Source organism: Nycticebus coucang, chromosome 6 (assembly GCF_027406575.1).
Source record: "Nycticebus coucang isolate mNycCou1 chromosome 6, mNycCou1.pri, whole genome shotgun sequence".
Lineage (NCBI taxonomy): Eukaryota > Metazoa > Chordata > Mammalia > Primates > Lorisidae > Nycticebus > Nycticebus coucang.
In genome coordinates this window covers 63,055,239-63,082,721 of record NC_069785.1, presented here as the reverse complement: position 1 = coordinate 63,082,721, position 27,483 = coordinate 63,055,239, and positions in this window count along the sequence as shown.

The following is a 27,483-nucleotide window of genomic DNA, read 5'->3' as shown; positions in this document are numbered from 1 at the left end:
AGAAAATGAAAACCTTCATTGATTTCCTGCCTTTTTGAATCCGGGCAAAGATTTTCATCTCTGTAGATACAGAAATATCTGAAGAGGACAAAAGTGGTTTGTCAACAACAGGTGAATATCATTTGAAAAGTAAAGAGTAGTAGAAGCCGTAAGCCACCAGGTTCATGGCGCGCGTGCGCACACACGCTAATTCCTTAAAAGGCATGTTTTTTCCTTCTGCACGTGGGAACAAGATACTCAAGCTATTTGCCCTTGACTAAACCCCTACAGGGAGAAATGGGTCTCATGAAATATTTAGGAGAATTCCCACCCAGGCAGCGTCACAAAGAAGAAATGAAATTAACCCCTTTACGAGGGCCCACAGCCCTCTGTACGGCTAGAAATAACGATAACAACGCCTGCCATTTTTTGTTCCCTATCATGTGCCGTATGTGATCCACCCTCCACACACGTGATTTGAATATCAATCCATGAGTTGGAATTTGTTATTTGCATATTCAGATGATGAAATCCACCGGAAGGATTATAGTTAGCCCGTGACCGTGTAACCTGACTTGTCAGGGCTGAGGTGCAGAATCGCGTCCGTGGGACTCCAGCCCGCACACACGTTTTCTCACCTCCTCCCTGCACAGTGGCGCTTCCTCTTATTCAGCTCCCACCCCATCCCCACTCCCACTTCACTCCCAGCAGGCATCCTAAGGAAGCTGTGGCTTCTGGTGCCAGATCATCCCCTGCCTAGCAATTAGACCTGGAACCAGCTGCAGCACCTCTCTCAGCCTTCATTTTCCACTTCTATAACATCAGTAATTCAGTTTTAACCTAGCTAACATGGTTGCCATATCCAATCAAACAAGGTAAAATACATGGGAAGACAGCTTTTTATACTGATAAACACCACCGTCATCATCATGATCAATCAACACCATCATTTTATACTATAAGATCCTGTGCTATACAGTTAAGGAATTACCCCACGCAGGCCTGCACATATTCTATTAGGAGATTTCTATAATCTTAAAAGAGCCTGTGAGCAACTATGAAGCTCCTCTGAAACAGTGAGCTTTCCTCGCATGGTCTGCTCATAGATTCCACACCGTGGCGTGCCTCTCCCGGGCTTTCAGGCGGCCGCAGAGGGGCATTTGAGGCCAGAGAGCTTCATGTCTTTATAACATTATGCATTAGAGTCATCTGTAAAATGAAGAGACATTCCAAATAGCCCTTATGTTTTTTATTTTTTCATCTTGGCACGGGGACACAGAGCAATTTTCCAGAATGTTTTAAATAGGAAAAAATGGTCATTCTCCAGACAGCCGTTCTGTATTCCTGAGCCTCTAGGTCATATTCACATTCAGAAATATCTAAGCCACTAAAGTCAGTGTTTCTTTAAATGGGCTGTTTCTTTTATTAAAACAAATGAAGGCAGCATTCATTCCTTATATAATACTCTTACCTCTGAGCCCCATGGGCAGGGAGGGTTCAGAATCCTTGGAACACACTGGGAGGAGGGGGCGGAGGAGGCCACTATTCAGAAGAATGTTTCCTGTAGTTCCTAATTGATCCTTTCCTTCCAAGCCTTCCAGCCTTCACAAATTTTATCTACTGGTGATTAAAAGCTTTAAGAGGGTGTTTCTCAGGTAAGGGCTGTTCCTGAGGGTTGGCAGTAGTGTGCCACCCTATTTTGTGACCTTCCCTTGGTAATAAGTCTTCACCCTTTACAGATTACTTTCCCAGAGTAAGAGCCTAGTTTTTTCAGAGGTTCACTTTAATAAGCATACAACAATTAATTACAGGCAGTCCCCAAGTTACAAACATCTGACTTATATACAACTCACACTTATAAACGGGGGCTATTCCTGTATCCTGTGCCAACCAGCAGGGAGAGCAATGGGAATGCAGGTTCTGCATGGCCCTGTCCTTGAGGAGATCACATAGTAATAGAGGAGTGAGCAAGTCCCTAAGAGCTAACCGCAGCCCAGCAGAGTAAATGCTGGGGTTGAGATGGAAATGATGTGGTGAGGGGCCTGCATGCTCAGGGAGCAAGCCCTCTTTCTGAAAGCCTTGGGGTAGCTTCGGTAATGCAGGAGAGGGAGCAGGGGCATGTGAACTGGGTCCTGTCAGATGAATAGAAGTTTGGTAGTGGGGGGGGGTCACCCTGTGGGGTAGACAGAGTGGGTGTTATTTACTCGTCTATAGCCAAGAAACCTGGACCCGGAGAAATTCACTCACACCCTGAAGTCACAATGAGGAGGTTGCTATATGTGATTGCTCACTGATACCTCTCACAGCCCTGTCTCAGCTTTCAATTCAGTTCTCTTTTTAACATCAAAAGAAATAAGAAACGATGTGAAATCTTCACCTCTTCCTTGTGGGTTTATAAAGTTGATTCTTTCCACCAGAGCTGAGTCAGAGCCACTATTACCAAAGTGAAATTTTGTTTTAAATTAGTCTTCCTGGCATTTCCTTCCTTGCTTCATAACTAAACCCTGAAGCTTGTCATCCTGTCGTTGAGAGGAACTTACAGAGGGCTTGCTATGATTAGGGCCGGAGAGGTGTTGGAAGTGATTGAATTAAATGAGATCAACTGTCATTCTTCCTTGGTTTTTGTTTAACAAATGTTTGTGGCACACCTATTATCAATGACATGCTAGTGAATGTTTATTCTGCAGAAGAAACTCTAAAGAAAAGATGGGGGAGCCCTGCATTGTAATGTTTGCCAATTCCTGTGGTGTAAATACTCTCGCTATAGCCAGTTTGGGGCAGCTGAGGTGGATGTTAGATATCACTGAATGCAGGGTTGGGAGGAGATACTCAATTGTTGCAGGCAACATCACTGCAGGCTCAGGGGATAGAATAAAATAGTTCTAGCCCTCTGTGAGAAATCAGAGCCCCTGATCCTTGGTCAGGTGAATACAGACAGAGGCACTGAGACACAGCAAGTGAGGGAGCAAGACAAAAGATCCAGGCATCCCAACACAACATCTCAGTAAATTCTAAAAAGCTTCAGCCTCTCTCTCTTGCTGTGCCCCTCCCTCCCCATCTACCTGTCTGCTATTAGTCTCCAGCACATGGGTGTTCAAAAGAATGTAGATTTCCGGGGGAAATGAGAAAAGCAAAAAGAGGTGATTGCTACATCTCAGTGCCTCTTAGCATGAAGCACGATGATAACTTAGTTATTTTGGTGGTGGGATCCTTTTGGCATCTGAACTTGCTTGCTGACTCCCCTCACGCTCAATATTTTTGGACCAATGTAGACTATAAACAAATTAAATAAATATGAATCTATCGGAAAGGGAGCTATAATGTTCTGCAGGCTTATGTATCAGCATCTAGCTATTATAAGGACATGCAGGTAGCCACAGCACCCAGTGCAGTGCTCAGGTTCCTTACCATAGTAGCTCAGGCTTAGCCATAAAGAAGAAACCTCCTTTGAGGTGTGATTGAGAGGGAACCAATAAGGCCCTCTGACCCCAAGCTAATTCCTCTTGGTTGGTTTGTCACCTTTGCTGAAATGTCACTATGGTTTAGAGCAGTGTCCCCTGCATTATAATTGATATTCATGAAAATCTGCTTTGCTGTTATTAAGCATTGACACCTTATTAAATTAGTGTATCAGATAACTTTTGGAAGGATAGTTCAGCAGCAAGTAAGTTTCAGAGAGGAACAGGGAGAGAGTCCAGAGATGAGCATGAGGGCTTGAAAGCCTCGAGTCCTGGAGTTCCCAGGCTAGATTCTCACAGAGAACATCTGACTTAAACCCTCTCCAGATGTCTTGAGGTTCTCATTGTGAACATAAATAATCAGACTGCCCTTGGTCTGTGAAAAAAAAAAAAGTACTTTATTGAGCAAAAACTAGATGCTTTTGTTTTAGCTTATTACATCAATTATCTCATTTACACAAAAATCCTGTAAGGTAGAAGGAAAGTAGGGGTCACAGAGGGAAGTAACTTACCCAGACTGACCCAATATTACACAGCTAATAAGTAGTGAAGTCTGACTTTCAAACTTGGGTTGGTCTGACGCCTGAGCCTGTGGTCCCTCCACTGCAGATCGCTGGTAGTTTGCACACAGCTCCAGACCTTGGGTGTCTCTGGTCTTCGTTTTAATGACTTCTGCTTGTTTTTAGTCCTTTTTGAACTTCTTCCTCTGATGGTCATTAATCACTCGTTGCCAGGGTACATTGGCAGGGGTTTTCCCTCTCTCTGCTTCTCATGAGCTCCTGTTTCAGTTTAGCAACCAGATAACTAAGCATGTTGTTTCTGTTTATAAAATAAGAGTCCATGCATTCTGAGTAGAGTCCTAAGTTTTCTCCAAGTTTAGTAACTTGATTTTTGAGACATATCTTAAATAGGCTTTTTAAACTTGTTTTCCAATTCCTTGCTGTTTTCTAAATAAATTATAAAGTATGTTATATAGACAAAATATGCCATGTATATTATAGGTACAGTACAGGTGCAATTATAATATATAGGCACACACGTAACGTATACACGTGTGTGTCTGCCTGTCTGTGGCTGACAGAGAGGGGAAAGGTGTGGGACAGAGTTTACAAACTTAGTTCCTTGTTTGGGACTCACAGATTTTTTTTCCACCTATGATAATTATTTTTGTGACAATTGCCAGGTGAAAACTTTTGAAATATGAACTCTGCTTAATGCCAGAGCTCAAACTTAATTGATCAGACCAGTCATCTTCCTGCTTGGGCTGACACTGGGCTCATGGTGCAGCCGTTGAGCAGCGACGATCATGTTAATGTTATAGATGTATGGTTGATTTCAAAGCTTTCAGTACACCACACCAAAGGTCAACCTAGATCCTGGGGAAAAACTGGAACTTTTAGTTAAAGCAATTTGCATGGGCAAGTCCCTTCACCTGGTCTGGGGGCCTTGAGGGACTTGTGTGGGGAAGGAAGGAAGTGGCTGGACCTGGCGAGGGCTCCATGGGCTGGTCCAGATCCAGGGTTCTGCTGCTCCTCCCATAAACCACGTGCTGGTCTCAGTGGAAACCAGAGCGTGCAAGTTACTTTACAGATGACACAGTGTTCTTGGCTGTGCCAGTAAAGAGTTAACATCTCCTACACAGAGTGCGAGAAGTCTTACATAACTCATTCATTCTCATCTCATGGGTGTTTTTCTGTAAACTCTGCCAGAACTAATTTCACGGTTTTAAAACAACTCGTGGTACCAGAAGAATGCATAATGAGCTGCCGTGAGGTATGATTGTTTCCCATTTGTAAGGAAAAGACCTGTAGTTTCTTGGGACTTATTAGGAATCACTTCTCAATTAATCCACCAGCCCAAGCCCTTGGAAGGCACTCACAGTGCAGCAGAGATGGCCATAGAAGGCTCTCCCTCTACAGGAGCTCTGGAACCCTCCCTTCCATCTGCCTTTGTCTGGGTATCTTTTTCTCCCCCATGGTTTAGTACATATCATGTAGGACTTACCATTTTAACCATTTCAAAGTGTAAAATTTAGTATGTCACATAGTTGTGCATCTAGTCCGTTCCCATCTAGTCCAACATTTTCATCACCCCAAAAGGAAATAGGGATGTGAGGAGCAGTCATTCTTGTGTCCCCTTCCCCTCTGCCCCTGGTACCCACTTATCTATTTTCTGTCTCTGGATATTGACCTATTCAGGCATATACATAAGTGGAACGATACACCATGTGGCCTTTTGTAACTGGCTTCTTTCAGGAAGCACAGTATTTTGAAGTTCGTCCATAGTGTAGCGTGTATCAACCCTTTATTCTTTTCCATCACCAAATAGTGTTGTTTTTTTTTTCTTTAATGAACTTTATTACCAGCTCAGTTAGTGAGCCACTGCGGTTGTAAATAGTGCTGTTATGAAGATTTGTATGCAAGCTTTTGTCTGAACACACACTTTCGGTTCTTTGGGTGTAAAAGAACTGAAATGGCTGCAGTATATGGTAGTTTTATGTTTAATTTATTGAGGAGCTGCCACATTGTTTTCCAAAATGACTGTACTATTTGACATTTCCCAGAAATGTATGGGAGTTCCAATTTCTCCACATCCTCATCAATACTTACTTTTGCCTTTTTTTTTTTTTTCCTGGTAGCCATCCTATTGGGTATGAAGTGGCAACTGTCTGTCTTTCAGAAAATTTGTTTCCCCAAATCATTTAAAGATTTTCAGAGGTGGGGAGCTTACACAGGCCTGGTCACTGCAGTGCACACAGGGATGGCCAAGGGCTCTCCTAGCTCTCCCAGCAACTCCATTCTTAGGTGGGTATCCCAAAGCACTGAAAGCTTAAGCTGTAAAATTTCATATCCCTTCTGGTTTGAATTGTCTGTGCCTCCCACAAGGGCTAGACTGTCACACTCACGGCAATGCAGAGAGGCACTGAGAGAAAGTACCTTGTTTCACCACATAGGATGGGATGTGGCAGGTCCGTGGCTAGGCCCTGGCTCTCTCCAGCTCCAGGGTTCTATTAATTCTGTCAAGAACCACAAATTAATTTCACACTTCCCTATTTTGAGGATACAGAGGCTTAAAAATGTTGTGATGATGGTGGTAACATTTGCATAGGCTTTATACATGGATCATCTCAATTATCCTGTGGCTTAGGCCAGATATCAGGGAGTACTATCCCCATTTGTAAGCTGCAGAAATGGCAGCAATAAGATCATTCAAGTAATTTCCCAGAGCTGTTGCCATTATGTTACCTCATCCTATATATACTTCCCGGTGGTCCAGAGCCCTACAGGCTCCAGGGCACCTTCATGGGACTAGAGGTGAGGGCAGGGGGGTAGTCTAGGTGAGGGAGCTGGCATAAACAAGGTGAGGCCTTCTTTAATAGTCTGACAGTGACAAATCAACCTATTGTTTCCTGTCAACTCACCATGGAGGGAGGGAAGGCAAGAAGCTGTTTGACGTTGCAATTTCAGGGGGTGAGCTGCTGCTCCAGACCCTTCCCTCATCATTGCAGCCTGGAATTAACTGCCCATGTACCACCATGGTGTTAGACTATCCCCACTGAAGTGAAGTTAAAGCTCCCTTAGGGAGCTTCCAGTCTCTACAGTTGTCAAGATTGTCTCAAAAATACTTTTTAGGATTTGGCTACTTTTTCTGAAACAGATCAGAGGAAAGAAAACTACTTTACCTTTATGAATACCCTGTATAGCTCAAGCAATCCATCCAGAAGATGAGGTTTCACTGGTGCTGCTTTTATTGTTGTTGTTTTGTGGTGCGTATAAGAGTAAAGTCAGAAAGTTTCTGTCAGGCTGCGGGAAGCAAATAGCCCCCTTTGAATACTGGCTTGAGGGTGCCATTTTTAATTGTCTCTATAGCCGTCCCCACCAAGCCACAAAATGCTGGTTGGCTCATCAGAGCTAAGGCCACTTTTCCCTGATTCCTGATCTACGATACTTATAGTGGTGGGGATTTGGGATAGCTGATATCAATCACCTCCAGGATAAGCATACCAAAATGGGGGTGGATTATAAATGCCAAGACTTATGGCAGTATATTCTTGAGGTTCTTATCCAGCTGGCAAGCAGAAGGAAGGGGAGTCATGTGAGAAACAAAGCCTATGATTTGTTTTTAGATAAACTTTTCTCAGAGCAGAATCTCGACGCTTCTAGTTTCCCACATTTGCTTTGTTGAAGGATAGAAAGTGGAAAGGCAGAAGCTGCTTTTGAGCAGTGAGCTCATGGATGTGGGCAGATGAGCCAAAGCCCAAACACCCTTGTAAATGGTAAGCAGGGACGAAAGCCATGTGCTTTCCTCTCTCACTCTAATTAAAATGATGGCTCTGCACTGTCAGAATAGAAGTACTGTTACTCAACAACCAGTGGCCAAAAGCTTAAAAGTTTCTGGTCGTCATTTTGAAAATATGTTGGATTTTGCTGTCAGAAACCTGCAGGCAGCTCAGAGGGGCACCGGTGACTCAATTGCCTGTGACATCAGTGGAGGTTTGGATATCTGAAAGTAGGTTTTGGCTCACTGGTTGTGCACCCAGTATTTTTCCCTAGGGCTTTGTAGTTGTTGTTTATCCCCCAAAGGACAACATAAAAGCAGGTGTAATGGCCCTGAGGTGGCAGTGTTCAAATCTATCTAAAAGCCATTCAAAAACACAAGCAATAGCTGTTCAGCATTATGTGCTGTAAGTTGGGAAGTGGGAGCAAATTAAAAAGGAAAATTTAACCTGGAATGTGTGTGTAGGAGGGAGAAAAGGTTTATCAAGAACGCCGTGAAATAAGCAGACAATTATTCAGCATTTCTCTATTCATTAAAGCAATAGTATTAGGCTTTGAAATTTTCTGTTTTAGTCAGCCTTTTATTTCGTTTATACCAGTATTTGTAAATAATTATATGAAAGTGACATTTTAAGTAGACCTGTTTTCAAACAGCATGTTATTCACAGTGACTATTTCCTGGGGGAGAAAAGAAACAATCGAACACATTGCACTCAGCAGAATTGTGAAGCTACTGCCAAGATACAGGGGACTGAGTTTTGCTACCTTTTCATTGCCACCTCAGAAAGGCAGGTGGGACCCAGGTCCTTACAGAGTCTGTTCTAGAGTCTACTGCCTGAGTCAAGAACTTCCCACTGCTCGCTTAATCCAGCAGAATCACAGAGGCACCGAGGCGGAGGAGAAGGCTGCGCAGCTCAAATGTCATAGAGCATCAGAACTGAGGAGGGCTAGCCCAGGGCGATCTCCCCGGATCTGCTGGCCAGTGAGCCTTGGAGTCAAGCCTGGCTTAAGTCCATCGCCCTGGCAAATCCCCATAAAGCTCTTGGAGGGGTCCACAAATTCTCCCCCCAGTGAAACATGGACACTCTGAATATTTAATTAACTGTTCCCAGTCCTCGGGGGCTCACGGCTTCCTTGTTCTCTGCCTCTCACACAGGCAAGACTTGTGCAGTGAACTTTCGAACTTGGCCAAGCACATTCTGATGTGGTTTAATGTAGTTCCTTGGTGTTTAAGATGACTAAGAAAGTGGCATCCAGCATCAACGTATTGCAGATGTGAAAGGGAATCTGACAATTGGGATAACAATATCACCTTCCCTCTGTCTTTACTGGGCTTTACAGTTTACAAAGCACATAGATTGTAGCTTGCCTCGTTTGACTGTTCAGCCCTGGCCCTATATTTTTGGTTATTATTGAATGATGAGGCACAAAAAGGGGGATAGTATGGCTAAGATGCTTTTGAGACTCATTAGTTCTTAGGTGAATTTTATGTCTTTAATCTTATTAAGAATAAGACTTAGTTACTTTAACCTTAAACATGGCAATTAAAATAATAAGAGTAAAAATTAAATGAAGATTAATATACTGCTCTAGGTTAGTTAAAGAATCATAGTATGTTCAGGTCAAAAAGGAACTTTTGAGATCACTTACTTCATCTTTTCATTGTATAAATGGGGAAACAAGAGCACAAGTAAGTTAACGTTTTGCCCAAGGTCACACAGAGTTTTCTATTCTCTCTCTCTCTCTCTTTGAGGGGATGGGTGAGGTGGGGATGGGGCTGGTAAGTGACAGAGTCAGAAGAGACTGAATTTTTAGGCTTTAGGGATTCTGTGACAAGAAGGCCATACTAGAATAAAGTATGATGATGTGGTATGAATTTACTCCCCATTAGAAAAATTAATAAAAACTTTTTACATTTTAAAAAAAAATTTAAAACTCCAGTGAACCTCATTCTTCCCTATAGATCTGAGTTACCATTTAGTGGCATTCCCCCTCAGACTGAGGAACCTCCTTTATTACTTCTTCGAATACATTTTTTTGTTCCTTTCTCTCTTTCCTATCCTTCTGGGACTTCTGTTTCATGCCTATTACACTGTTTTATGACCTATAATGCTCAGGTCACTCAGGCTTGGTTCATTTTTCTTTGATTTTTTTTTTTTAATTTGTTCTTAAGATTGGAACTTTCTATTGGTACATTTTCAAGTCCATTGACTCCATCCTCTCATCTATCTGCTGTTAAGCCCACACAGTCATATTTACTTTCAGTGTATTTATTTTACTTTTCAACTCTAGGATTTCTATCTCATTTTTATAGTTACTATTTCTCAGTGAAGTCCCAATCTGTTCGGTTATTATGTACATATTTCCCTCAATTCCTTGAACATATTTATAATAGCTTCTTTAAAGTCCTTATCTGCTAAATGCATTATCTGAGTATTCTTGGGGTTAATTTTTAATTAACCACTTTTTTAAATTGAGTTTGAGTTAGATTTTACTCTTTATTTGCAAGTCTGGTAACTTTTGATTGCATAATAGATGATACAAATGATTGTTCCTCTGAAGAGAATTTTTGTTTTAGCAACCGGTTAATGTGGCTAGACTCAAATTCCAGCTCTGTTTTCTGTGTGGTCAGGAGCAGCTCAAGTCTCTTTTCTGTTCTTTCAGCTTCCAACTGCTGCTTTTGTATTAGGTTCCTTAGATTGAGCAGATTTTATACACAGATGCTGTGGCTCAATGTCTCTGCAATTCTCACCCTTCCAGAATTTCTCCCCTAACTTTGTTTGTGTTATGTCTTTTTCTTCTCACAATTCAAGCTATCCAGAGCCAAAAGCTAACCAGGGAGATCTCCCAGGCAAAAATCCACACATTAACAAATTTTACGAGGTAGAGGCACTATCTGTTATGATACAGCCTCCCTTCTAGTTTCTGTTTGCTTCTGCAGAGATATCTTAATTGTTATCTGCAGGAGGGTTAGTAGACCATTACTAGAAGCCAATATTTCTTTATATTTAGATTTTCCAAAACACTTTGGCTCCATATCACAGCTCTGGGAAGTATAACTAATACTATTAAATCTATATTACAGATGAGTAACAGAATCAAGGAGGTTAAGTGACTTGCCCAAGTTCACACAGCTTTGTAGTGGCTGAATCAGGTCTGACTCAGACTCATGACTTCAGCCTGGGCTCAATTCTACAATTAGTTTTATGCACACTTGACTCTAAATGAGCCAGATTTTTCTGACACCAAAGCTCCTATTGCAATCTCGTCTCACTAAACACCACTAAACAAGTAAAAGCCAACAGACAATCCTGGCTTTTGAAGTTTTTGTGCAGTGGTGGGGCTGGGGCCTTCAAGGGTCAGAAATGTCTCTGAAGAGAGAAACCTTACCATGCTAGTATTGAAAGCCAAATGTCTTCAGTAACTCTGAAACCAGCATACATGCAAGCCCCGGCATGCATGATGGTGAAACTGAAGCCGGGCCAGGAGTTTCTTTGACGAGGAGCCATATACGACCAGGATAAGAGAGCACTAAGCTTTGCATGTTGGCGGGCTGCCTCTTGAAGTATAGCAAAGCTGAATACTCAGCCTGCATTGCCCCCCATGGTTGGGAAAGGTCTTCTTTACCTCTCCCTCATAGAGGATTCAGTGGGAAAGTATTTGCAGGCTGAAAGTCATATGAAGATAAGGATTGTTCTCCCAGTGGGGCTTGCAGAGATATTCCCAAGTATGTTTACAACTCTTGTTCTCCAGGTTCTAGATGCATGTTTTCCACATCTTTTGGCAACCCTTGGTCTTGGCTGAAGTGCCACAGCACCTTAAAGTCATACCCCAACTGCTTGAGGGAAATACTGCTTCCATTGGCCCTCCTAACCAGCTCCCACCCCAGAATCCCCAGCTCCCCCAACCCATGCTCATTCAACATCAACATTTGTATTTGAATCAAGGTTTCTCAAAGTATGGCCTTAGAAAACCCACAGCAAGATGGTGAATGGGCACATTTAAAATGTAGATTCTCAGGCTCCACTCCAGTTTACAGTTATAAGAAATCAGACTCTCTGGTGGTCAGGCCAGGGAACCTGTCACAAACACGTGACTCAGGTGATGTAGGTGCTCGCTGACGTGGAAGAACCACCGATCTGGGTGAGTTGACGAATGCTAAGAGCTCGAAAGTCTGAAGACTGACTTAGATGAGCTGCACATCTTTTCACTAGGGGGCATGTTTTCTTAGGTCATAGGTTAGCAGATGGAGAAATATGATTCTTGAGCATCAATTCCAGCTCTAACACTTAGCAATTGTGTCATTTGGGCAGCTGTGGTGCTAAGAGAAGACTCCCTTTTCCAAAGTTCTTTGGCTGTGCCTATCACAGACTAGGTACCGCAAAGTAGCTTCTTTTCTCTTATTTATTCAATTCATGCTGCCTACCCTTACCAAATGCTTGTTATAAACAAGAAAGTGTGTTTAAGAGGCCATAAGTAGACCCACTGATAAAGCTGATAAAACTCAAAGTTCAGGATCCCTCATTTGCACTGGCCTGTCCTAAGGCCCTTAGATTACTCCCAGTTATGTGCTCTCGTGGCTATACGTTTTTGTAATATTTGCAAAAGTTATATATTTTAAAATTATTTTTTCTTAAAGGGCATCCCCCAGTGTGTATAGTGGGGATTCCCCCAACCCTATATATGCCCCTTCAAAGAGCTTACAACCAGTGGGAGAAAAAGACATATTCATGGATTATCAAGATACGGTGTTGGTGATAGGTGCAATGTAGATGTTGTGCTGGGCATTCTGGGAACACACTTGTGAGGAAGTAGGGTGGTCAGGGAAGACTTCCTGGAGGAGGCAGTGCCTGAACTTGGCCATGGTATAGGAGAAAGAAGGCTGTTCTAGAGAAATAACTTGAGCAAAGTTACAGAAGTAAGATATATCATGACGTGTGTGAGAGAGAGAGAGAGAGAGAAATTAAAGCACTTTGCTGTTTGAGGGGATTTTCTTTTAGGTTGAGACAGCCTCTGATGTCAGGATGAAGAGAGTCCATTTCCAGGGAGCTGTGTGATCTCAGGACCTGATCCTCGGGATCTGGGACCCCCATTGGCTCCTCTATTTGACCTTTGAGAGACCTATGGTGACTACATCAATAATTGTTCTTCAAGGAAAACTCAACCTTTTACTCCTTACCCTTTGCCTCTTCTCACACATCCCTCCAGCCCTTCTGTACTGTCAGCCTTGCAAATCAATATTTCATTTTGAAGAGCCTTGTTTGATGCCAGTTCTGCTTATTTGCTTCACAGCCACTGTGGGTAACACTTTGTAGGTCTGTCAGTATGTAAATTAAACCAAGCATAGATAGCTTTGTGTTGCTTAATGTTCAGCTGATAAAAATTAATGTGGTGTGAAATGAGCATTTTATCTGACTGCAGATACAGTGACGGAGTTAATTAGACAGGCAGAGGGAAAATGTTATTAAGTTGGGTAGGGGCTTGCTCACAGATGAGGGCTCTGACCCTCAGATCACAAGTTTGGATGGGCCATGGGTGTGGCAAAAGGTACCTGGCATAAGGCAGGTTCAGAGCAAGGGAGGGTCAGTCCCCTGGCTCTATGACTGTGTGGCTCCTGCCTGAAGAGGGAGGGAAGGAGGCAGGCACAGGCCAAGCCAGGCCAGGCACTTCCGGCTTACTGCAAAACGCACATGTCAGCATCTGCTGAGGTGGCTCCTCCACACAGCGATACTGTCTCTGGCAGAGAGAGGAGTTTCGTTGTTAAACAAGGACGAGCAAGCTGACGGGCACCCAGCATCCCAGCACATGGCCATCAGTCCAGGGGTCCTAGGACCCTCTAAGGTCCCACACAGATGTCTTGAGCTCTGCTCCTGGCCTTTGCACACACTGTTCCCTCTGATGGGAAAGCATTTCCCTCTCTCCAGCTATGACCACTGCCTATCCTGTTACAGTGATGTGTCGCGCCACAAGACCACGTGCTCCTGGAGGTCAGAGATGTGTCTAGCCCTTGGTTGGTGACCACAGAGCTCACGGCTGTGCTGGCACACGTGTGCTGTGTTAATGTCAGTGGGATGAAGGAAGGAAGCTCTTCCTGCTCTTGTTACCAGCCCCTGGGCCTGGTCCACTGCTGAGCATCCTTCGCGGCTCAGCATGAATGTCACGTCCTCAACAGAGCCTCTCCTGCCTCTCAGACAGGATCAGTTCCCGGGATAGATACTCTCGAGACACCTTGTACTTTCCCTTTAGAGCACTTCCCAAATTGGTGATTAACTATTTGTGCGCCTGTCACTCCCACTGGACTCTGAGCTCTGTGAGGGTAGGGACTGGGCTGTCTTGCCCACTGCTGTGTCCCCAGCAACTGGCAGAGTACCCGGCATAGCTGAGTATTTACTGAACGTTCAGAAATGAATGGATGAGTTTTCTAATGCCTGACGACCATCTCCTACTCTTTATCAATATCTCGTTTGGGGAAGGTTCCCTAGACTCTGCGGACAGCCTCCCTGTCCTCTGAGTTCCCACAGCACTTTGCACGTTGCATGATAGACTTGCCAGAGGACAACGTGAATCTCACTTTCTGTCCCCTTCTAATCCATCAGCAAACAGCTCTTTGAAAGCAGCCAAGGTGCTTTGTTGAGCATTCTCAGTACTCGGCACAGAGCCAGGTAGCAGAATTAGTAAAAACAATTGTGTGTATCCCTTGGTTAGTTAAGCAGCGTTTCTGTTAAATTAGCAAATTCTTATCCCACTAATGTAAACTGTTCCCACGCCACCCCTTGCAAAGGAACACACAGAAAAGAGGCTGGTGGTGGCTGTCGCTCCTCGACCTGGAGCCAGTGGAAGGGGAAATGTGATGAAATGCCACCTTCGGTGTCTCCGTCATGATTTCTGCCAGCATGTGAAGAGAGTATTAACCTGTCCGATCAAACAAGGAAGGGACCTGTGTGTTGTTTAAGCCCACACCGGCCACACCTATCTCTGCAGGCAGGTCCCTGAGCTCCACACTTAGCAGCCACAGGGCCTTCCCTTCTGATGGCCCTGTGGGCTCACCCGCCACTTCTTCTGAGTTTTCCTGTTAGATCTCACTTGGTGAACCTGCAATTTCATTAAGCAACCTGCTGTAGATTTTACTAACCTCCCTGCTCCTCATTTGTGAAATGGGATGACATTCTTAGAGCTGTAGACTGCAAGTCCTAGGTACCTTCCCAGGACAATGAGGGGGTTCCCCTCACACCCACCCAGTGGTCGATGAAGGAGGCCGTGGTTCTCACTGTGTGATCATTCAGCACTCCCCACACTTGCCAGCAGGTTGTGAGGGGCTATCCCACGCTGAGACTCCCAAAAGCCTTTGCCTCCACTCGCACGGCTGCTGAGGGAGGGCTGGAGACATCAGGTGATCGTCAGGTGCAGAGGAGGCTTCCTACTTGTTTGCCAGTCCCAGCCGAGGCAGGGCCCAAGGACCATTAGAGAAACGAAAACTCAGGGTGACAGGCCGTGTGCTTAGTTCCTTTCCTCTGGTCCTAGCCCACCATGAAGCTGCTCAGTGTCCCTGTTTCAGAGCAGCCCTCCTTGGGTGGCCCTGGTGGCAGGCTATCTTTCCCCAGCTCTCCAGAGTAGCCCCCTCCCTGTCTTCCCACCTGCCACTGGACTGTGCCCCCCACTTGACCATGCCACCCTTGCTGCGCAGCCCGGAAGGTGGTGGGTACTTGTGGGTAACTAGTATGATTCATATCTATTTCCAAGGCATTTTTGTTTCTGTTACCTTGATTTCACCCCTGAGCATTCAACAAGGAGCCCACTGGTATTGTCACCATTTGATAAATGGGGAAATGGAGGGACAGAAATACTCAGCAGTCTATCCAAGGTACTGTGGACCATCTGGAACCCACCTGGATTCACTGAGGCCCCGCCCAGCCCCACTTTCAACCTTAGTGACATTGTGTACCTAGGAAGATGACATCTGCAGTTGATGAAACCCCCCGGGGCCTCAAACCATATCTTTCAACTTATTCCATAGGGTGCTTTGCAAAGAAAGGCGAGTCTTTTCTAAAAGATTTAGTCTTTTTTAAAAGATTTAATCCACAGTTACTGTACACTGGCTTGCAAGGTGCTTGAGGTGCTCAGAGGTGCTGGGGATGGTTGGGGAGCTCCACAGCTTACAGTGTCCTGGAAGGAGATGGAGTTGGTCACACGGTTACCAAACGAATGTAAAAAACAACACAGCAAGTGTGATGAAGGATATGTGCTCTGAAAATATTTAGCCTCCACGTGGGAGAGGAGGAATGTTTCCCTGAAGAAGAGATGACTAAAAGCACAAATAGCACTGAACCAGGCAAATGGATGGTGCTGTGCAGGGGCCCCTGGAGACACGAAGAATGATGTATTTGAGGAACCACTAATGCTACTGAGGCTGCAGCCCAGGAACCCGGGGAAGCGAGATGTGAAATACAGCTAGAGAACTAACTAAGCTACTCCAGGAAGAACAACTGACATTTCATTGTGTCACATGTGACGTAATTTCCAAATGAATCTGTTCAGAAGAATATATGGGATTGTCCTGGCAGTGACAACTCTCTCGTTGCCTTTCTATGCCTCACTTACTAGCAATTAAAACTCGAATCCTTTATTTACCTAGTCATTTATTTAAAATATTTATCACTGGAAAGGGGAGCCTGAAAGTTCCTTCTTAGTTTGCGTCGGTGACCTAGGAAGCAAGTGCACACTGTTTGCATCCACACAAGTCCCCCTGCCTGAGTGCCTGGTGGCCCCTCTGAGGGTCTGGATCAAGCCTGCTACCAAGATGCTCACTGATGTTTACTTTTCAAGTGCATGAAACCAGACACTGAAACTGTTCATTAAAAATTCCTCTGTTCAAGCAGACAAAGAAAAATCATTTCAGAAGCTCTGTAATGAATGTACAAGTGGGTACAGGTTATCTTGTCAAACACAATAATCGTGAGTAAATGCAAACGGATGCTGCTCGTGTTTGATTCTGTCTTTAATTGAAGCATGCTGACAGCTGCCTCTGGCCCTCCGCCTCCTGGGGCTGGGGATCTGGCCTTTGGCTTTGTGATTCCCTCTGGCCAGGGCTGGGACGGGTGACAAGTAGCTGTACGAAACATTAGTTGGGGAATAAGATGGAGAGGATAGAGTGAAATTAACACACATGGGGCGGCGCCTGTGGCTCAGTTAGTAGGGCGCCGGCCCCGAGGGTGGCGGGTTCAAGCCCGGCCCCGGCCAAACTGCATCCAAAAAATGGCCGGGCATTGTGGCAGGCGCCTGTGGTCCCAGCTGCTTGGGAGGCTGAGGCAAGAGAATCGCTTAAGCCCAGGAGTTTGAGATTGCTGTGAGCTGTGTGAGGCCACGGCACTCTACCGAGGGCCATGGGGCGAGACTCTGTCTCTACAAAAAAAGAAAGAAATTAACACACATGTAGGCGTCATCACATGTCCCATCACACAAGGATACAGCTAAGATACTGGAGGAGGACATGGGAAGCATTTCTCCTTTACAGAGGTTAGGATGGAAGGGAAATTAGCGCGAGAGAGGTAACTGCTCGAGTCGTGTGGCTGTTAAATGGCAGAGCCAGGATATTAATCAGTCTTCTGCACCTACAGTGAAACTTTTCTCCCTCAGTTCAAAAGCCGTTCTTCACATCTGACCCACGTTGTACATCCAGCCACAGAGCACAGGCCACTGTACACTCAGAGCTGCGTTAGTCACCAGAATCAGAAGGACGAGCAGGGCAGGTTCCTGAGAAAAGGTGCTCGCAACCCTCTAGGATAGATGGACAGGACGCTGAGGGCTCTGGAATGTTCGCACACCACATTTTGAAGTGCAAACAGGACCAGAACTTTTTGCCAAACAATAGGGTGAGGCCCAAATGGAATGTCCCGAATCTCCACCTCCCTGATGAGCTGGGACTCAGGGTTAATGTGCTCAAGGAAACAGTGTAATTTAACATTTTTGGGGAGGGCCAATATAGGGCCCCTATATTTGACTGCACAGGAATAATGTGAACAAAAAAATAACTCCATCTGTTTTCACCATCTTTCTCCAAAATAAGAAATATTCCTTTCCTTTGGATATCTTTAGCTTCCTGAAAACTCATCATGTTATCCTTCCTTCTTCCAATTGGATACAGACCAGGGAAAATCAAAGTATGGACCCACCCACGCTCTGCACTGACCAGCATGTAGAAACTGCTGATGTATAGTGGAGGGACAGCTCCCCTTGGCTTGACAAATCATTGCGTTGAACCAAGTATGGTAACGGGTCACTATCATGCTAGTCTTTTCAATAAGGTCAGACAGACAGACATGACATAGGGACCTTCATTTCAGGATGGATAACAGACGAGTCGTCTGGAAGATCTTGAAAACCTGCCGATAGACTTTTCTCTCATTTCCTACTAGAAGTGCTTCCAAGGACCTATAAAGATGTGAGCAGATGTGGCCGGTGTGGGGAGAGCAGGCCTCATTTCGGCACCCCTCAAAGTCATCCCATGTGGGAAAATGCAAATTCTCTGTATAGGTGGGACTCAAACGCCAACTGGAGATTCAAGGATGCAACATTTAAGCCCTTTTTCCAGTACCGATCATGATCTTGGGGACCTCTGTATTTGATTCTTTTCATTTTTAAAATTTTTAGTAAAGCCACTTTGTGTATTAAGTGTTCTGGACACCAAAAAAAAAAAAAATGGTAAATATGGGAGATAAGACGTACCCATGTTAATTAGCTCAATTTAGCCATTCCACAATATGATCCATATTTCATTTTTTTATTAAATCATAGCTGTGTACATTAGTGCAATTATGGGGTACAATGTGCTGGTTTTATATACAATTTGAAATACTTTCATGAAACTGGTTAACACAGCCTTCACCACATTTTCTTAGTTATCGTGTTGAGACATTTATATTCTACACTTAGTAGATTTAACGTGTACTCTTGTAAAATGCACCATAGGTGTGATGACCCATATTTCAAAACATTGCAGAGTATACAATAAATGTGGATAGTTTTTACTTGTCAATCTAAAAAGTAATTGTTTTTTAAAAATAAAATATAAATAAAAGCCTCTTTGCAAAGATGATGTAGACAGGAAAATAATTGTCCAGCTAACCTCCTAGTGCATTCTCTATAATGTCTTTATTTCTTTTGTATATTAAAAAAAAAGATAAAGAAAAACATTCAAGGAAGTCCTATCCTCTTAGTGATACAGGAGCTTTAGTTTCCCCCTTGTGTCTTCTGGAGTTTAATGGTTGTGTAATAGTCCATGGTGAATACACCAGAGTCTGTTAAGCTGTTGCCCATTACTGAACATTAGGGTTCTCTGGTATTTTGTGTGTCTGTGTGTGATTACATTTGATCACTAGAGAGCGTACTGCAGTTTGTATAGCTTTTGGCTCTTGTCAGAGTATTTCTTTACCGTAAATTTCCAGGAAAAGGATTAGTGGGTCAGAGTAAGCACATCTTTATGATTCTCATTACCGACTGCCATATTTCTTTCGAGAAGAATTATGCTGATTTAACTCAATGCCCACAGCCTTCGAGTCTATCAGTTTCAGCTCAGCCTCACCAGCATTAAGGTATTATTTCCTGAGACTTAAAATGTTACCTTTTCAAAGTCGCTTTCATTTGCATTTTTTATTACTAGCAGGGTTTAACCATTTTCCCACGTGTTCACTTCTCTAGTACTATTCATTAAACATGTTTTAGGGGCACCTGTGAGGGAGGGGTGGTGGGCGGGAAACTCTACTTCCTCCTAGCTAGAGGGGGGCAGATGGCAGCTGTGAACCAGTCTCCAGGAAGAAAAGTTGAATTGGTTTCTGTGATACAAAGTGAGTCCAGAGCTGCCTTTGCAGTTTAAAAAAAAAAAATTAAAAAAAAAAAAAAATTTTTTTAAAGGTTGTAACTCCTGTGGGCAAAAGAAACAGACCCCCCCCCAAATAAAGAGCCCAAAGTGGGTGCTCATTTGCTTACCCTGCTGTCCTCATGGAAATGTTTCCAGGAGCTCCTGGGAGGCCATCAGTCTCAGGTCCTGCCATTTTTCCAGTTGTCCACATTAAAACTTCTAAAGCAAAAAGTAGTTGCAAAATGTATGATAAGGTACACTTCCTCTGCTGTATTTGGGCATTAATTTTCACATGCTCCTAATCGTTGGTCTCCTGAAAACAGTTGTACAACAGAGCCTTTCTTAAGGCTGAATGAACTCACTGCCTGCAAGAGTCTGAGCCTGGTCCTGTCCCCTCTGCCCACCTTCCCACCCCACAGCTGACCAGGCCCCAGGGCTCGGGATTTGAAGACTGTAGAACTAAAGGGGAAACAAACAGCTCCAAACTCTCAAGACTCTGGAAGATTTCAATGTCTGTTTTCTTAGCATTAGGCTAATAACGCCTTTCCTGCTTCCCCCGCGCCCGCCCTCCCCCTCCAGGGAGGCGCTCAGCCCGGGGGTTACATAACTGTGACTTGGCACCACCACCGAGTGCAGGGAGCTCGCGCGGCTCACTGAACTGTGGCGCTGCGTGCGTTTTCCTTCCTGCACTTGCCAGTGGAGGAGCACAGTTAGAGGATAAATAGATGGCTTCGGAGTTACAGAGCAGCCGCACTTAACTCTGCGGGCTGGCCGGGGCCTCCTCCTGCTGCCGCACGTTGGTAAGCAGGCCAGGTCAGGTCCTGCTCGGGTACCAGACGCAGCCCCAGCACGAGGACCCTGAGCAAGTGATGTTTTCTTTGTCCCTGTGTGTGGCCTCAACTGCGCAGCTGACTGTAAAGCTTCCCGGGCTGTTTGGGAATGCACGTTCAAGGGGAAGGGGATTCCTCCACGCCAATCTCAAAAGCTGTGGGCACCAAAGATGCTGAGTTGGCTCTCTTTCAGAGCAGCGCTGACCTAACAAGAGAAAAGGATGTGCTCCCTTCTCCCCCCTCTACCCAAAGGCCACCAGGCCTCTGCACACCTTCCACTCACTTCAGAAACAGAATAATAGGGGTATACATTTGGCCTACCAAGTTCAGAAGACCCAGCTCTCTTCCTTATAGGTTTTGTGATGTTCAAGAAGTTACTTAAGCCCTCTAAGTCTCAGGCTCCCCATCTGTGAAATGGGATAATAATAGGACCCATCTAACACAAGGTCATTATAAGACTAAAATGAGATATGGAACAAAAAGCACTGGCTTGAGTGCATGACCCATTGTAAGAGGCAAACAGGAACTCGGCTTTCCTCACAGCACTGTCTCTTTTTTTTTCTCCTCCCTTGCTGGACCTGGTAAGTCAGGTACCACGCTTGCTTCACGCCGGTATTGCTAGGACGGTGCACAGTTCCTGAAAGATGATAGACCCTCAGTAAGTTTGGTGATGGAGTGGCTGCCTGGAAGTGATCACAGATGGGGAAGTGTGGTTTTCATTCTGTTGTCTTTTAATATTTTTCATTTCCAGTGACGGGGGGTGGGGGGTCAGTAAAGTAACTCCTCATTCTGCCCATCCATCAAACAAATTGTTTCTTTGGCGTCTACATGAGCGAAAATCAGGATGAAGGAGTTCTTGTTTTAGGGCAGTTTCTCACGTGAAACATGAAGTAAAACTAAATTATTAATTGAGTCATGGTGCTGGTTGGAAGCAATTACTCAAGGAGAAGCATGGCCGATTCTTCTTAAAGGAATGTTCTGGGGAATGCAGCTCACATGTGGCTGTTCATGGTCTACACTGGGCTACCTGGACCAGCCAAGGGGTCCCCAGGATTGTGTGCACATCACAATTACATGCACAACTTTAAAAAAAAAAAATACTTCCTGATGAGTCCCTACTTCTGGAGAAGCAAGTTCAGAGGTACTGAATTAGACATAAGAGTTTTCAGAAGTTCTCCAGATGGTTCTGATAAGCAGCCAAGGCTTGAGTTCTACTAGGCTAAGCTTTTCCATTCCCAGCATGGCAATAAAGACATTTTTCTCCATTTATCTTTAAATTCCATAATCATTCTAGCTCAGCTGAAACTTCTTCCCCACCCCGTCCCCACCTAACAGACACATTTCATGTGTATTCTGTGACATGGGAGTATTATCACTTCTTACTTTCATGAGATGTATAAAGATTTGCTGGGAAAAAACCCAAGTGCTTTGGAAAAGATATATCCAAATGTTTTTGACAATGGAAGGCTGAATCTGAGTGTCACCACACTTCAAGCTGAGGCAAACCTCTTTGGTGCATATGAACCACAAAGATAATTCCTCCCAGGAATTATCCTCCTCCCAGGTCTCCTTTGACTGTATCATGATGATTTAGTCAATAGAAAAAAAAAATCATTCTTTTGAGTTATCAATTTAAGCTTATCGGTTTAAGGTAATTCCCGGAGGAAAATCTAGAGCCATTCCTGAGGTCATTGGAAGCTCCATTGGGAAGATCATCCTGTACGGTTTCCCACGAAATGACTACCAACTTGGATTTTGGAAAAATAAGTATGGATTACTACTATTAGCCAACAGGTTCCCATAGAGCAGTGGCTCTCAGCCTTCCTAATGCCGCAGTGTATTTTCATTGTTAAAAGGCGTCGCAACCCACAGTTTGAAAACCACTGCTATAGAGAGAAAGTTTCCTCAATGTGTTGGACTGTTAAACTGTTTGTTACTTGTGCCAAACAGCATTTCTCCTCGAACAATCCTACCCACTCTTGCTGTATCTTCTGCAACTGCAGGTGCAGTGAGTGGCCCAGGCTGCATGTGACTTCCATGGCATAGCCAGTCTGATAAAACGCAAGCATTCAGGAGTCTTAGATGAATGGGACAGCCCTAGGCATTTTCGTGGCCCGTGGTGAGCCTCTGAACTGAGCAGCTTTGGGTGGTGTGAGGGAGAGCAATTCTTTCTGACCAGAAAACTGAAGATGCAAAGAGATAGTGGCCAGGTCAGGCTGGGAGAGGCCACTGTGGCCACTCCAGGGAGTCAGCAAGGCTCTGGTGCCTCATCCTGGGATGGAGTGTTCATCCGTGTTTGTGAAGGAGCAGAGTCACCCGAGCCCTCACTGTGTGCCGGGACCCAAGCTGGGATCTGAATCGCTCATCCCTTCACCAACCAAAGTCCAACCTGGGCTTGAAATGAGTCACTCAAGCTCTCCACCTGAACGTTCTCATCTATAAAATGGGCCTAATTCATACCTCACACAGTGCTGGGAGGGGGAATTGATTAATTAGCATTTACAATCTGCTTTGAACTTGAAAAGCCTTCTCTAGAAGTTGTTATTAAACCTGTATCATTTTTACTTTGAGTTCTAGGGTGTGTCTAAACCTGAAACTCAAAGGAAACCTCACAGTTTGTCCCACCCAAAGAAGGGAGATGAATGCAGGTTCCCTGAAAATAGCTACCCTTTAACCCGTCTACAAGACGCTCATCTGGGCTTTACGGGGTTCCTGATGCAAAAGTCAAAGACACATCACCATCTTCCACGGGGAAGAGCAGGAAGCAGTTTTCTAAAATGAGAAAGGGTAAGGGGGCTAGGAGTCTGTTATTCACCAAAGGGAGCACTCAGTTCTCAGAAAGTTTAATTTTTGACCTCCCGCCTTCAAGTCCCCAAGGAAGCCAAATAGAGTGTCTGCCAGGCAGAGAAGTTTATGCATGAGACGGTGAAGCACGTGCAAAATAACTTAATTTCTAGCTCTGCTCATTCCCCCCGTTGTCAGTCAGTAGCCCGACAGTCAGGTACAGACAGTAATTGGGCTGTGCTAGCAAGTTAGGTAATGCACAAAAGTAATGCACAGCAGAGAGCATATTAAGGGACAGTGGCTTTTGAGACCTGGGGGTGTTTCGCCCTTCTGTTAGAACAGAGAAAGAAAGCCAGGCCCTTTGGTGTGGGAAAAAACAGTCACAATATCCTAAACCCATCAGAGAGCCACCTGTGCCTAGCTGTTCCATAAGCCAGATCAGAAATTATTAACTGACACCAGGGGTGCATCTTACAAGGGTATATGTGAAACTTGGTAAATGGTCTGTAAAGCTAGTGAATGATGCCCCAGGATCATATCAATGTACACAGCTATGATTTAATAAAATAAAATAAAATAAAATAAAAAATAAAAAAAAAGAAATTATTAACTGCATTGATCTCTCAGCCCTGACCATTTGGTAATTGTTTCTTACTGAAGAAACAGCTACCTGCGATCCCTATCAATGCCAGGCCTGTGCAGTTGCATTGGATTTTTCTCGCCTGAGGCTATGGCTTGAGTTTTAAGTCAATCGAGTCTATATGACAGAAGCTGGTATTGACTATTGGATTAAGCAGCAAGTCAATTTATTCTTCTGGGTTCAATATTCAAGGATGCAAGAGAGCACAGAGACCCTCCAGATGTGCTTTTGTGAGGCAGCGGTAACCCACTTACATTGTTGTGATGCTTTTTAAGCCATTCGAAACAGCATTTGCACACCCTTGCTCAGCAGTTCAATATGCACCTTGACTATCGGTATTTTGCTCACTCCCTGTGCCGGGAGGATTGCCGTCTGATTCTCCACTCTCCAGAGCGGTTATTAGAGGTGAGCACCTGGATTCTGCTGCGTGAGGGGACTCTTACCACTTCACCTCTTAGAATAAACACTTGCCCTGCTGAGTAAGGATGTTTAAATGAAGGTGCAATCCACACTGTAACCCACAGTGATGGAGCTAGGAGTGCAATTTTAATTTCTCTCCCTGGAACGATCACATTTTGATAGTAGGCTATTTTAGCATCTTAAGATCAAGTAGGACTAGGCAGAAATATACACCATTTTCGAGCTAAAAGTCATGAAATGGATACTCATTAAATATTTGAATTGAATCAGGCTTGACTTAGATGGAGAAACTGAGGCTCAGAGAGGCAAAGTGATTTGCCTAAGGTCACACAGCTGATTTGGGGAAAGCTGAGGCTTCAACCAAGGTCTTGTTATAACTAAGCCGATTTTCCATGCTACCGTGAGGTTGGTCTTTGTGCTTTCCGTGTATCTGTGCTTCAACCTCAGCTCATGTTCTGGGTTTTATTTTGTTTTGTTCTCAGCTTTTCACTTCACTAATTGGACTACGCTTTGTTAGAGACACTAAACTGTGTAAATTCTTTTACTTTGTTTTTGTGTTGTTGGGCTGTTTTTGCTACTGTCTTAAAGGGTCCTCTTTGTTTTAGAGTGTGATGACTGCATATGAAGACTAACAACGTGCATTTATTTATTTAGTAAATATTTATTCAGCACCTCCATTAACTAGACTCTAGGTACTGGAGATATAGCAACGAAGATAAAATAGGGAAATATTCGTGCCATGAGGAAACTTACTTAATGTTTCTGCAGGAAAAAAGACAATTAGCAACAAATACAAGATATGAGCCAGTTGGATGGCATGTGAGAGGGTGATAAATGCTAAGAGATGTAGGAAAAGTAGGGCAGGGTAGAGGGGAGGCGAGTTGCAGGTTTAAATAGAGTGGTCAGGACAGGACTGCATACATCCAGAGACAGTAATTGCACTTATGCTGATGGCAGTGAATAGACAGTGGCTGGTAAGGTAAAGATTCGAGGACTCTTTACAAGAGCTGCACTCCCCTAACCATATCTGGATCCCAAACTTTGAGGACCCCACATTTTGTGTCTGCCTTTTGCAGCCTGGCTCGGTTGCAAGCTTCTGAACCTTTTGGTTAGGGAATCTATGCTCTTCTGTGCCTATCTCAGTTTGGTTTGCATTATTTAAAAGGAACAGAAGGTCACGTGTACTTCAGTAAAGTCTGGTTGTGAAGTCTTTGATGCTCCTGCCTGTCCTTCTCCCCGGCACCCAGCTCTCTGTGGGTGCTTCCCAGCCCTTCCCTCTCCACCAGGCAGCCTTTTACATCTTTAAATGCCTGGACAGATTACCCTGCTCTCTTTCCCTCCTCTCCTGAAGACCTTGCTAAAAGATTACCTAGCCATCCCACAGACTAATCCAAGATGAAGGGGAAGTGGCTGGTACTCTGTTAACATGTCCCTCCTGGGGGCAGGTGTATTTGCATTTGCACAATAATGACAATAGCAAACACGTGTGTTCCTTTTGATGTGTGTCAGATACCGATCTCTGCATTTATATACAATTAACTCATGTAGTACTTATAGGAAACCTATGAGAAAGACGTTATTATCATCCTCACTTTACAGTTCGTGAAACTGAGGCAAAATAACTTGCCCAAAGTCACACTGCTTTTAAGGGGAGCTGTGATTCAAACGCCCATAGTCTAGGTGTATTCAATGCCATAACCTAGAAAAGTAAATATGATTCACTTCTCAAGTCAACTCCATTTGATTGATAGTGACAACTTGAAGTACTGGAGTGAGAAAGATTTGGGGGCTATGTCTGGTCTTAATAGAAAAGAATTCTGGGATTGATTAGTGATGTCTGTCACAGTTCAGGATGAGGGGACTGTCAGAACTGAAGCATGGCCAACAAGGAAGAGATACTGGTATTTGGGGGCTAGTCCCTACTAACTCACCCTGTAAAGTGGACTGTCCAATTTACCAGCTGAATCCAGTTCTTATTCTCTTAATGTGGGCTTTGTCCCTGCAAGAATCAGGACAGTGAGGTTGAGACCCCAGAGAATTCTGTGTGCAATGCATTCAGTAAAAGAGGCAGGGAGGGAGAAGCAGATGATGGTGGGGTGAAGCTAGCACCTGAAATGGTCACAAGGGCCTTCACCTGAAGCTAGTTGGTTATCACCATATCCTGGGTGCTGTCTAAACTCAATTCTAGCTAAGCCTGCAAAATATCTTCCCCCTTCAAAAAAGTTTCAAGTTCCCATCGAATTACCAATAAGATTCTGAGGTTGAACTAGTTCACACACTAGCATTGCTGACTTCTGCAGATCTCATACCTCCTCCGGCACTTAGGAAGGGAGGAGATGAGCCAAAGGGTAGAAGGGGTCGAAGCCCAACATTGGGGACTTTTCCCCCCTGCCCCTTTGTTTTCCGTAATGACCCAGTCGTGAAAGGAGGAGGTGCTTCACAAGACAATTCTGTGTCAGTAACTGTAAACCTAAAGAGGTTTGATGTCCCATAAGCATATTCATCTTTCCATGTTTATTAAATTAAGCCCTCTGTGAATCTGCAACAACATACTGTTCATTAATAGGAAGAGAGACCATTGTTTCCCCCCAGGGAGTATGTTGGCTCAGATCTGATCCAAGGTAGGCGTAGATGAGTTGTGTGTGTGTGCACGTGAGCTTTGAGTAGGGGGTGATGAGGGAGGGGCCAAAGGCAAAGAAAGGAAAGAAGGAAAAGAGATCTTAAACCTTAGACCAGAAATATCCAACAAGGATTTTTATCAGAGCTAAACTCAAGTACTTCCTGGCAGAGGGGCTAGCCAGGTACTAGTGTTTATCAGGAGAAAAAGGAACGTGTAATTATAGCGTCTCCATAGGATGAAAACTGCAGATCTGTTCAGGGGAACCCACACACACATTTGAAAACAGCTTACGTTTAGGAAATTCTGTTGTTTTCCTTTTAGCAACATTAACATAGTCAAACAACTGAAGAGAGAATTCTATTAACGAAGTCAGTCCCATCAAGTTAAAGCCTGGTAATAACTGCCACCAGGGCTTGGTGGGGAATCTAATGACTCGCAGCTCAGACCAGAATAACATGGAAACCCCATCTATTTGGAGTCATGTTACGGAAGCCAAATCCAGGCAGGTCGACACAAGCGTAGGAGACAGAAGAGAGAGGGATGGAAAGGAGACACCAAGAAGCCTTAGAGGTGTGGGACATCTCGTCCCCACTCATTTTGGGACAACACACTTTCTCTAGA